A 12,407-nucleotide genomic window follows, 5' to 3' on the forward strand; every position below is an offset into this window, starting at 1 on the left:
TTGGAGGGCGCATTCGAGTGTCGAGTCTGTCACTGGCTGCGCATGGGATGGGCTTACATTATTCCTTAACAGTCATTGTTTCAAAATGAGGCATCCCGTCTCTGAGAGCTCCATGGTGGCTTGGCTGACATTCTCCTAAGAATTTAGAGTATGAGTATCATTTGGAAATATGGCAGTGACAAATGAAATTAGTATGTTCAGGATCCAAGCACCGGAAATTATTGCCTTGAAGTGAATAGCTGTTTATAAAGCCATATGTGATGTGGACACCTCAGCCTGCCTACTGTCTCTCAAAGTCCTAGTGTCTGAGGAAGCCCAAAAAATGAAACATACTTTAAATGGATTTCCTGGCAGGAGCTTCTCGCAGGTTTTTATCATGGCAAGCCCTAGCAATAACCTGAATGCAATAAGGTCTTCTCAAAATCATGTTCCTTTACTTAACTACTACGATTTGATGTGTGTAGGTTTAAAAATCCTGTTGTAACAATAGGTAACATGTTTACTGCGTGTCAGACACTATTTCTAAGTGCTGTGCACGCATTATCTCATGTAAATTCCACCACATTTCACATCCTTGTCACTACTTTAGAAATGAGGAAAGGAAGGCAGACAGCAGGCAGGTTACTGGTCTCAGTGGTAGAATGAAAATAGGAACCCAAGCATTCTGACTCTAGAGCCTGCATGATGAGCCATGGTCATATACTGCCCCGTGATGAATTTCATCTAGAATGTGCCAAGACCTGCTGATCTCTTGCCCCTTGCCTTTCTTACTAACGTCTGTTCCTTAGCTTCCACGGCATCTGCTGAGCCCCACCCTGCCGCCCTGCCCACCTCCCTGCCTGTTCTCCCACTCAGGTCGGAAAGGTCACAGGTACACACCCAACCTCAGATAGCATTTAGCTGGCTTCCCCTCTAACATTTAGGAAATGTTCGTTAAATGGTCCAGCCATTTAACAAGTCTATTTAACTGCATTTTCAATTTAACCACGTATCATTTCAATTTCCTTTTCCTCAGTATTGTATAGCCCTGGGAATAAAAGTTGGAAATGTGCCTATCGTCCGCTGAGTCATATTTTATGTGTCTCTTCCTCTCAAGCCACTATTTCCTTAACTTTTTTTTTAGGATTAAAAAAAAAATTTATTGTAAAATATAACAGATACAGAATATATGGCACACAAAACAAATATGTGGCTTAGTAATTATTTAGAAAAATAGTTTATTATATAACTTGTATATGTAATGAGTTCATATATAATGTCTATAAAGCGCACCCTGATATCACATCACCACCCAGGTCAAGAAATAGAACTTTGCCACTTGCCCAGGAACCCCTTTGCATGTGATCTACCCAATTCCTACCACCCCACAAGGTTATTGCTCTAGTCTAACTTACAGTATCACATTCCAGTTGACTTTTTCATTCCATATAATTTTTAACATTTTTTAGGCTTAACTGACAGTAAATAGCACATAATTAATGGGTAAAATTTTATAAGTTTTAACATATGTCTATATATCCATACAACAAAGATAACGAATATGTCCATCATTCTCAAAAGTTTCTTGCTACCCCCTTGGAACTACCCTCCCTGCTACTCACTCCTTTCTCACTCCTTTGAGGTAACCACTGATCTTCTTCCCGTCACTATGCATTTATTTGCATTTTCTAGAGATTTATGTAAATGGACTCATACAATATGTACTTTTTTTTTTTGACCTGACTTCTTTCACTCAGCATTATTAAAAACCTACCCATGTTGCATCGCATAAATAATAGCTTATTTCTTTTTATTGATGAATAGGATTCCATTACATATATATGTGTATATATGCACGCATATACACGTATATATGACACATATCTATAGATATGTGCACTATAGATGGCATATCTATACCTGTGATAAATATATTTAAATTGTTTCCAGTTTTTTATTACAGAGCTGCTTGTGTACAAGTCTTTGGATGGATTTATACTTTTCTCTTAAATAAAAAACTAGGAACAGAATGACCAGATTATATGCTCCTTGTTCAGCAGGGAGCCTGCTTCTCCCTCTGCCTACCGGCCTCTCTCTTTCTCTGATAAACTCTTTTAAATAAAGTGAGAAAAAGATTTTAAGAGAAAGTGAGAAATATTAGAGAAAGATGAAAAATATAAATAGTAGAAGTTCCTGAAATAGACTTAAGGAACAGAAAACTAGAAAAACTATTAATTCAATAACACTTTCCTAAAATTGGGGTAGGGGGAAGACTGGAGACCACATATTAAAAAGGCACGCTATGATAAGAAGAACTACAAAACTCTAATGAAAAAAATCAAAGAAGAATTAAGTAAAGAGATATTCCATGTTCATGGATAGGAAGACTCAATACTGTCAAGATGTCAGTCCTTCTCAATTTGATCTATGGATTCAATGCAATCCCAGTCAAAATCCCAAGCAAGTTATTTTGCAGATATCAACAAACTGATTCTAAAAGTTTACGTGAAGAGACAGAAGACCCAGAGAAGCCAACACAGCATTGAAGGAGAACACAGTTCAAGGAATGATACTACCCAGCTCCAAGACTTAGTATAAAGCTATAGTAGTCAAGACAGTATGCTAATGGTTAAAGAACAAATAGATCAATGAAACAGAACATAGCTCAGAAATAGACCCATATAAATACAGTCAACTGATCTTTAACAAAAAAGCAAAGGCAATTCAATGGAGAAAAGACACTCTCTACAATAAATGGTACTGGAACATCTGGACATCCCAGCCCTCCCTTCCCCCAAAACTTATCTAGACACAGACCTAACACCATTCACAAAAATGAACTCAAAATCGAACACAGACCTAGATGTAAAATGCAAAATTATTAAAATGTTTAGCTTTTAAAAAAGCTACCAAATTGCTTTCCAAGGTGGTATATCATTTTACTTTCCCACTATCCGTGTACAAGGGTTCTAGGACTTCTGCATTCTAGCCAGTATTTGGTATCACCAGTTTTTCTTAATTTTAACCGTTTTAATATGTGTATAGTGGTATTCATTATGATTTTAATTTGCATTTCCCTAATGACTAATGAGTAGAGCATCTTTTCATGCACTTATTTGCCATCTATATATCTTCCTTAATGAACTCTCTGTTAAAATCTTTGGCCCACAGGGGCGCCTGGGTGACTCAGATGGTTAAGCGTCTGCCTTCGGCTTAGGTCATGATCCCAGGGTCCTGGGATCGAGCCCCGCATCGGGCTCCCTGCTCTGCAGGAAGCCTGCTTCTCCCTCCTCCACTCCCCCTGCTTGTGTTCCCTCTATCGCTGTGTCTCTCTCTGTCATAAAAAAAAAAAAAAAAAAAAAAAAAAAATCTTTGGCCCATTTTCTTAAATTGGATTGTTTCCTTATTATTTTCTTATTATTGAGCTTATTATATTATTTATATATTCTAGATACAAGACCTTTATCAGATACATGCTTTGCAAACATTTTCTCCTTATCTGTGGATTGTCTTTTAATTCTCTCAACAGCAACAGCTGAAGTTTTTAATTTTCATGAAGTCAGATCTATCGGCTTCTTTAATGGATCATACTTGTAATGTTATATGTAAGGAATTCTTGCCTGATTCAAGCTCACAAAGATTTTCTCCTGTTTTCTTCTAGGCATACATATTATAGTTTTATGTTATGGGTTCAGACCTATGATCTATTTTGGGTTTTGTGTTTTTTTTAAGATTTTATTATTTTTTTTATTAAGTAAGCTCTGTGCCCCACATGGGGCTCAAACCCACAACCCTCAGATCAAGAGTTGCATGCTCTGGGGCACCTGGATGACTCAGTCAGTTAAGGGTCTGCCTTTAGTTCAGGTCATGATCTCAGGGTCTTGGGATTGAGCCCGTTGTCAGACTCTCAGATCAGTGGGGAGTCTGCTTCTCCTTCTCCCTCTCCTTCCCCCTCCCCACTCATGCATGTATACATGCATGTGGACGTGAGCAGTGTCTCTCACAAAAAAAAAAAAAAAAAGAGTCACATGATCTACAGCTGAGCCAGCCAGGCACTCCCTTATGATCTATTTTGAATTAATTTTTATATATGGTGTAAGGTATAGATTGAGTTCCTTCCTTCCTTCCTTCCTTCTTTCCTTCCTTCCTTCCTTCTTTCCCTCTCTTTCTTTCTTTCTCTTTCTTTCTTTCCTTCTTTCTTTCTTTTCTTTCTTTTCTTTCTTTCTTTCCATATGGATATCCAGGTGTTTCAGCACCGTTTGTTAAAAAAATTATCCTTTCTCCACTAAATTGCCTGTGTAACTTGGTCAAAAATTGGTTGTCTGTATATGAATAGGTCTCTTTCTGAACTGTATGCCAGTACTACACTGTTTTGACTACTCTAGCTTTATAGTACATCTGAAACCAGATCATATTAGTCCTTTACTTTTGTTGTTTCACCATTGTTTTGGCTGTTCTGGTCCTTTGCATTTCTATATGAATTTTAGAATCAGTTTGTCATTTCTATCAAAAAGCCTGCTGGGATTTGAATTGAGATTGTGTTGAATCAATAGATCAGTTTCAGAGAATTGATAGCTTTGAGTCTTCTGACTGATAAGCAAAGTATATCTGTCCATTTCCTAGGTCTTCTTTAATTTCTCTGAGCCATGTTTATAGTTTTCAGTAGATAGGTCTTGTGTATCTTTTGTTGGATTTATTCCTAAGTGGTTTATATTTTTATTATAAATTGTTTTTAAATTTCAATTTCTGATTCATTTTTGATCTATAGAAATAAAACTGACTTTTGTATATTGATCCTATAAGCTGCAATCTTCCTAAACTTATTCTAGTAGCTTTTTTGTGAATTTCCTAAGATTTTCTACATGAGGGACGCCTGGGTGGCTCAGTCGGTTAAGCATCTCCCTTCGGCTGGATTCATGATCCCAGGTTCCTGGGATCGAGTCCAGCATCAGGCTCCCTGCTCAGTGGGGAGTCTGCTTCTCCCTCTCCACCTGCCACTGCCCCTGCTTTATGCTCTCTCTCTCTCGCTGACAAATAAATAAATAAATAAATCTTAAAAAAAAAATTTTTCTACATGGACTCTAGTGTGTTTTTGTTTGTTTTTTTAAAGATTTTATTTATTTATTTGACAGAGAGAGACAACTAGAGAGGGAACACTCTCTAGCAGGGGGAGTGGGAGAGGGAGAAGCAGGCTTCCCGCCGAGGAGGGAGCCTGATGCGGGGCTCGATCCCAGGACTCTGGGATCATGACCTGAGCCGAAGGCAGAGGCTGAATGACTGAGCCACCCAGGCGCCCCATACATGGACTCTAGTGTTTTTTTTAAAAAGACAGGTTTATTTCTCCTTACAAACTAGATGCCTGTTATTTTTTTTTCTTGCCATATTGCGGTGGCAGAGCTTTTAATAAAATGCTGAATAGAAGTGGTGAGAACGGACATTTTTGCCTTGTTCTTGATGTTAAGGAGAAGGCAATTCAGTCTTTCACTCCTAAGTGTGATGTTAGCTGTGATTTTTCATAGATATCCTTTATCAGGTTGCCGAAGTTCCCTCCTTTTTCTAGTTTACTGAGAATTTTTGTCAGGATGTTGGATTTTGTAAATTACTTTCTCTGCCTTTCCTGAGATGATCATATAGTTTTCTAAAATACAATGAATCACACTGATTGATTTTCAAATGCTGAACTACCCCACTTCATCATGATATATAATCCTTTATATATATGATTGGATTTGATTTGCTAAACACTTTGCTTAGTTTCTTTATGTTTTAAATATTCCCATATACTGATAATTTGGCTTGTTAGTTTTAGTCTGTGTACACTAAACACCAGCTAAGCCAGCCAGAGCTTATTTACTGGCATAAGTAACAGTTTTTTCTTCCACTTTAAATATTTATGTGCTTTTGACTGAGGACCATTGAAAATCAAGGGGGAGACACCCCCCCACACACACATATACACACACATAGTTTCTGCAGTCTCACATAGAGGGTCTGATTGAGTTTCACCAAGAAAATAGTAGAAGAGAAAGGAGATAGGCCAAGGGTCTTTTCAACCTTCCTGAGTAAAGTTAACATAAGACTAAGCCTACTGAGTAAGTCTCAGTGTGGCCCACAGAAGATGGATATGGAAGAGAAGCTGTAAATATTTGGGGAAGCACTGTAAATACTAGGTATTTGGGGGAGCACTGTAAATACTATGCTATCCCATTTATTGCTCTAAAGGTGAGCCTTGACATAAGGCTTCCTGCTGCCTTGGACTGAAATAGAGTCCCTGTCCTAAGATAAATGTGATGGGGGAGACAGGGCTTCGGAAAAATATAAAAATGCTACCTTGACCAGAGGGATGCCCTCTGGCAGCCTTCTTTAGCATATCAACAAACAGTGTATTTCAGTATGATTTAGGCTCTGACTGTAGGGGAACTAGACTCAAGGTTTATAGATTTAAGTAGGAGTGGTAAGTGATAAGATATCTGTGCGACAGTAGAAGTTATAGGGCGAAAATAAGAAGACCAGGAGGACACAAACTCAGTGGGTTCCAGTAGGTTTTATGCATAGATTCAGAGAGCATCAGTGGAACAAGGACTATGGAGACCTTCAAGGCTACGCCACTCAGTTCACAGATGAGATTGTTAATCCCAGAACATCCTTTTCTTTTTTCCTCTTGATATGATCAGAAAATACTCCCTCCCACCCAAGTTTAGCAAAAATTTATTTCCTTGGGAAACAGTGCCTCATCACATATGTTCAGGCCTTAGGTTAGTACGCACTGTGGCACTTCGCACTTCCTGGGACTTCCATCACCTTGTTCGTTCAACACTAATTCACCCTCACCTGTCCTTTGAATCAGCAGTACTGCACCATCAGTCAGGGAGCCAGCTGGCTTGCAGAAAAGAAGATACCTCTGCCAACAGCTCATAATAATCTCAGACGATTTTATAATCAGCCCCAAAGAACCCAGAGGGGGTACCAGATTCACCTCAACCTGAGACTGTCCTTTTGCATCCATTTTTCTCCCTCCTGGATGTACTTCATGTGTTTGAGGGAGGGCACGGGGAGGGATGAACAAGGAAAAGGAAATGAGTAGGAAAGCCATAGTCAAGAGAACTCTTCCTTCCTCTTACCTCTTTTGTATTTTTTTTTTTTTTTTCCTCTAGAGAGGTCTATAAATGCTCTGGTCTCTGCTTTTTAAAAGAATGATTAGTAGGATCTTTTTGTTTCTAACTCACAGAATCTTAGCGTTGGAAGACAGTAGGAGGCTGGACACATTTTAGCAGATATGCATCACTGAGCCATCTCCTAAAGAACATCCCAGTCTCTAAGGAAGTGACCCAAATTGTTCATATGCTATGGTTTAAGATAGATAAGGTACCTTATGTAACCACTGTATTCAATGTATATGGCACATTTATGGGAACTAGAATATAAATTTTAAAAATCAAAGTAGACACTTATCTTTGTGTGGCTTGTAACTATGATTGAGCTGTTCAATCCTTTTAGGGCAGTAGATACTCAATAAGTGTTTACATAATAAGCCTTCACATAGTACTGATTATATACTAAACACTGCTCTAAATATCTCAAAAATATAAGTTCATTTGTTCCTCACTCATTGTAAGAAAGATGCCATTATTACCTTCATTTTACAGATGAGAAAATGGCATTCAGAGAGATGAGACAATTTGAGGTCACCCAAGTAGTAAAGGGAGGAGCTAGCATTTGGTCCCAAGCAGACGGACTCGTAACACTTGCTAAGAATATACTGATTCTGAATTTTTAAGTATTTAGTATTTTTGATGCTTATGAGATTGTGTGATATGATTCAGCAGGAGAAATGAAGACTGTATGAAGTTTTCATTGATCTAAAAGAATTAAGCATCAGATGTCAGAATATGTCTTCTCTTCCAAAATTACCTGCCGACCATCGGTTCCATATGCGTTGATCCATAGTAGTTGTATGTTTATTGCTGTGTAACCCTTACCCCAAATTACCTTTTGAGTTAAAAGAGCATCATTGCTTTTCTTACTATATGGAAGTAAGAGAATCCTATAGCCATTTTGTCTTTTCACTTTTTGTATATTTCATTACAGAGCTGCAATCACTCATTTTTCTTCAGAAACAGTTAATTTTGAACTTTCCTATGTAAAGAATGTTGGAGAAAACATTCTTTTATTTTCATAGTGGAATGCTGTCTGGTTTTAAAGTTTGCAGGTGTAAACTCAGTTTGAATATCTCATACACACACTTCATTTCATCGAACTTAACGGATTCTGGAATAGCCATGAACACACATTATTAGATTGTGTGCTTTATTTGGATTTTAAACACCATGCAGGAAAACCCTTGCTACTCTGTCATGTTTTTCTAGTTCCTGTCCACTTAACAGAGCCGCTGCAGCATTCTTCACCAAGACCTGGATTCCAGTAGCTCCCCATAATATTCTGTGTGTAATGACTTGACTCTGAGTAGATTTGTTTTCTCTTTTAATGCACTTGTCACTTTATGTTCACATTTCTCCTGTAATTCTTTATTTTGCTATACATTTTGCTCTTCTTCCTCTTCGTCATTTCTAATGTGCTGTAAATTCTTGATATGGTTTTGTTAGTTGGTCTGTCAGAGCAGAACCTTTTCATACTAACCGTCTTCCCTGATCGACCAGGTTGTCACTGAAGAGCTGCAGTCCCTCACTAGTAGTTTCACTCTCTGAAGCTCTTAATCCAATTCTACTATTGCTTATGTACCTTTAAGGACTATTAGAAACTAGATAAATACTTGCTATTTCTTGTTAAGGTTTATAGTATTCATAGTTAACCTGTTTTATTACTCCGGGATTTTTTTCCTTCACACAAAATTGTGCAGTATTCTCTCTTACCCTACCTCATCCTTTTCCTTTCTGTAGCCAGTTCTTAAGCAAGGAGTGGCCATGGATGAACCCAGTGGTTAGCTCTAATAATCCTCCCCAGGCTAATGCCAAAGATTATGTGTATGATGTGCTGTACACACGTATGTATACATTGTTTTAAAAAGAGCCACAGACAGTAGTCTGTATATGAAACCATTCAAAATGAACATTTTAAAGATGCCAACATAGGGGCACCTGGGTGGCTCAGTCCATTAAGCGTCTGCCTTTGGCTCAGGTTGTGATCTCAGGATCTTGGAATCGAGCCCCAAGTTAGGCTCTCTGCTCAGTGGGGAGCCTGCTTCTCCGTCCCCCTCTGCGTGTGCGTGCGCTCTCTCAAATAAATATATAAAATCTTTTTTAAAAATGCTTAAAGATGCCAACATAGCCACACATATTTATTGGCTTGTTTCTAGCCTTTGTGATGAGAAAATTGTTGGATGTCATTTCTGAGTGGTAAGTTTATCCTTAGGGCCTCTAATAACACCAGTGTGGAATAAAAATTAGGAAAATTACTGGACTCTGGCTATATATGCAGCAGGTTTGTGATTGTTGAACAGTGCGGTATTTGAGAAGACTTATGAGGGTTTGGAACTATCTTGCTTCCCTTCATCTTGTCCAGTCTTCAGTCAGCACTAGGTGGAACCCAGTCGGGTGCAGGCAGATGGGGAGTGGCCAGGTGGAGAGCCCTGCTGTGCGCTGGGCAGAGATGGTCGCAGGTGCTGAGCATGGCTGGTGCAGCAGTCAGGATAAGCACAGCATGGTGCAGGGCCAAAGGCAGAGGCCAGGTGGCCCATCACAGCGCACCGTGGTGACATGATGACAGGAAGTCTGGGAGCAGATGCCGCTTGGAGGTTTGAGGGAGTTGAGCAGGCTGTCAGCATTGAAGAAACCTGTCAGCAGGCTGTAGAGACCCAGCCCCTGGGGCTGCTAGTCAGTCAGAACTCCCAAGGACTATTAGAATCACACAATCAAAGGAGCAGTGGTAACTAGGCAAGTTCCTAGGAGAGAGAGTCAGGAATGAGGCGCAAGACACAGTTCAGTCCTACAGGCAGAGTTCCCGGAGGCCAAGAATGAGGCTAGACCAACAGAAATTCAAGTAAAAATTTAGGGGCGCCTGGGAGGCTCAGATGGTTAAGCATCTGCCTTTGGCTCAGGTCATGATCCCAGCGTCCTGGGATTGAGCCCCGTATCAGGCTCCCTGCTCAGCGGGGAGTCTGTTTCTCCCTCTCCTTCTGCCTGCCGTGCTCTCTCTCTGACAAATAAATAAATAAAATCTTTAGAAAAAAAACTTTTTTGGTGGGAAAAAATGTCATTCTATCACTAGATTGAAAATATGTGATTTTAATTCATCAACTGACTGCTTTGCATTATTGTTTATGAATAGTGGGAAGGCCCACTCTTCCTGTCATTGCTTTGATTTAAAAAATAAAACAAACAAAAACAAACAAACAAAAAACCCCTGGCACCCATTAGAGCTAAATGCTGTCTGTCTCTACCTGCCTTCTGAAACCAGGTAAAGGTGGCTTTGAGATTATCTGCTTTTATTACACACGTCTCTTTTTGCCTCCACCAGTGTGGAAAATCTAGGTAACAACAAGCAAACGACCAGACTGCTAACAATCAGTGAGATTTAATGTTTTCCTACAAATGTGTGAAACATTCAAAGGTGTGGATTACAGCAGAACGCTGAGGGTCAAGAGAAACTTTGGAAAAGGGGAAGAAGCTTTTCAGGGCACACTACCTTGGAAAACTCTTTTTTCAATGTACTTGCAACTGTATTGTGATACAGAGCAAATTATTTTGCTTACTCTGATTTTGATCCCAAACCACAGGTAGATGCTTAATTTGAAAAGTATACAGATAGTGTCAGGAAAATAGGGAAAAGTACATTCAAATTAAAAACAGCAGAAGCGTTTCCTATTCAGATGCTTCGTTTCATTTTTGTCTAAAACAAGGGCCAGCAAACTTTTTTGGTAAGGGGCCAAATAATAAATATTTGGGATTTCATAGGCCATATGGTCTCTATGGCAAAATATTCAGTTACATTCTTGAGCTGTGAAAGTACCAACAGACAGTCCATAAAGGGCATGGCATTGTGCCACTAACACTTTGTCTTCAGAAAGAGGCAGTGAGACAGATTTGGACACCGGGCCATAGTTTGTTGACCCCTGTTCTAATAAAAACAAGAAAACAGCGTTTCTACCCACAAATGTGTGTACTATACTATTCTCTTTGAACAGTGAAGAATGTGTGTTTTACAGCAACTACAAAAAACAAAAGACACCTTTAGGTAATTTGTATTTTTCTTAGTGGCAATATTTATCATTGTGGCAATATTTACCATTTTGATATAGTTAAATAATAAATACTGAGTACCAGTTATATTTTTACGCAGCACTAGACAAAAATAAAAGCATATCTTTTTTTTTTTTTTTTTTTTAAGATTTTATGTATTTGACAGAGAGAGATACAGCGAGAGAGGGAACACAGCAGGGGGAGTGGGAGAGGGAGAAGCAGGCTTCCCGCGGAGCAGGGAGCCCGATGCGGGGCTCGATTAGGACCCTGGGATCATGACCTGAGCCAAAGGCAGACGAAAATAAAAGCATATCCTGATGACCTGTGATTCCAGGCGCTTTTAGTGTGCTTGGGAAATGAGACAACTAGTTTTGCAGCACAAACATCCTCCAGAGAAGACGTGGAGGAGACCGTCAGAGGGGACAGGACTAACATGAACTGGAACAGATGGGTCTTCACGAGGAGGTGTGGCTCTTAGTAAGTCCTGGAGGGCAGCACATATTTGTACAAAATGGAAAGAGAATAGCATTTTGGGGAAGAGGTGAGGAGACCAGGAGGAGCTTGAACAAAGGCTATGTACGTGTTCAGAAAAAAAATAATAGTTAAAGTAAAGCAAGGTAAGCCAGGCTAGCCAAGGCGAGGTGATTGTGCTGTCTGTGCTTTTTATAAACTTCATCCATAAGATAGGGATAACAGTCATAGATTCCTAATAGGACTGCCAGGAAGATTTCAGACGTGAAGAGTAAATGTTATAGGAGTATTTGTCCAATAAATAAATACTAGAGCTAATGATTGGTTAATAAGATATGGTAAGATGCTGTATGATCGAAACAGAATAATTTTCCAAAAAGACATTTATCATGCAGTCACACAGGCAAGCATCTGCAGTGTCCACTACTTTCTGGACATGCCCAAGCTCCTCCGCTGGGCATCTGTGATTGTTCTCTGATCCCAAATGACGCTGAGTAAGTGAGGGATGTAAAGGGTAACTCACAGTTTCCAGCCTCCAGTGCCACTGAAGTTGTAAGGAAGCCAAGCAAGAGAGTTGCTTCATGGGAGAAACTGGGGAACGATTTTGCACACGTTGTATTAGAAGTGCTGGTGAAAACACCCAAGTGGAGACAGCCTGGCGGCAGCAGGTTACTAAACTTCAACCTGGAGAACCATCAGCCTGAGGTGGCCACCGAGGTCTTGAAACAAGGAAACCAAGTCAAGGGGAAGATCAGGGCATTG

General features: G+C 39.5%; 1 protein-coding gene across 5 annotated transcripts in view; it reads left to right on the top strand.

The window, feature by feature from the left end:
* PALLD (palladin, cytoskeletal associated protein) overlaps positions 1-12,407 on the top strand; it is a 426,115-nt gene that overhangs the window by 292,957 nt on the left and 120,751 nt on the right. The gene's annotated exons all lie outside the window — the stretch shown is intronic.

Source organism: Mirounga angustirostris, unplaced genomic scaffold, assembly GCF_029215605.1.
Source record: "Mirounga angustirostris isolate CCGP_5_RB_7025 unplaced genomic scaffold, mMirAng1.0.hap1 SCAF_2, whole genome shotgun sequence".
Classification (NCBI taxonomy): Eukaryota; Metazoa; Chordata; class Mammalia; order Carnivora; family Phocidae; genus Mirounga; species Mirounga angustirostris.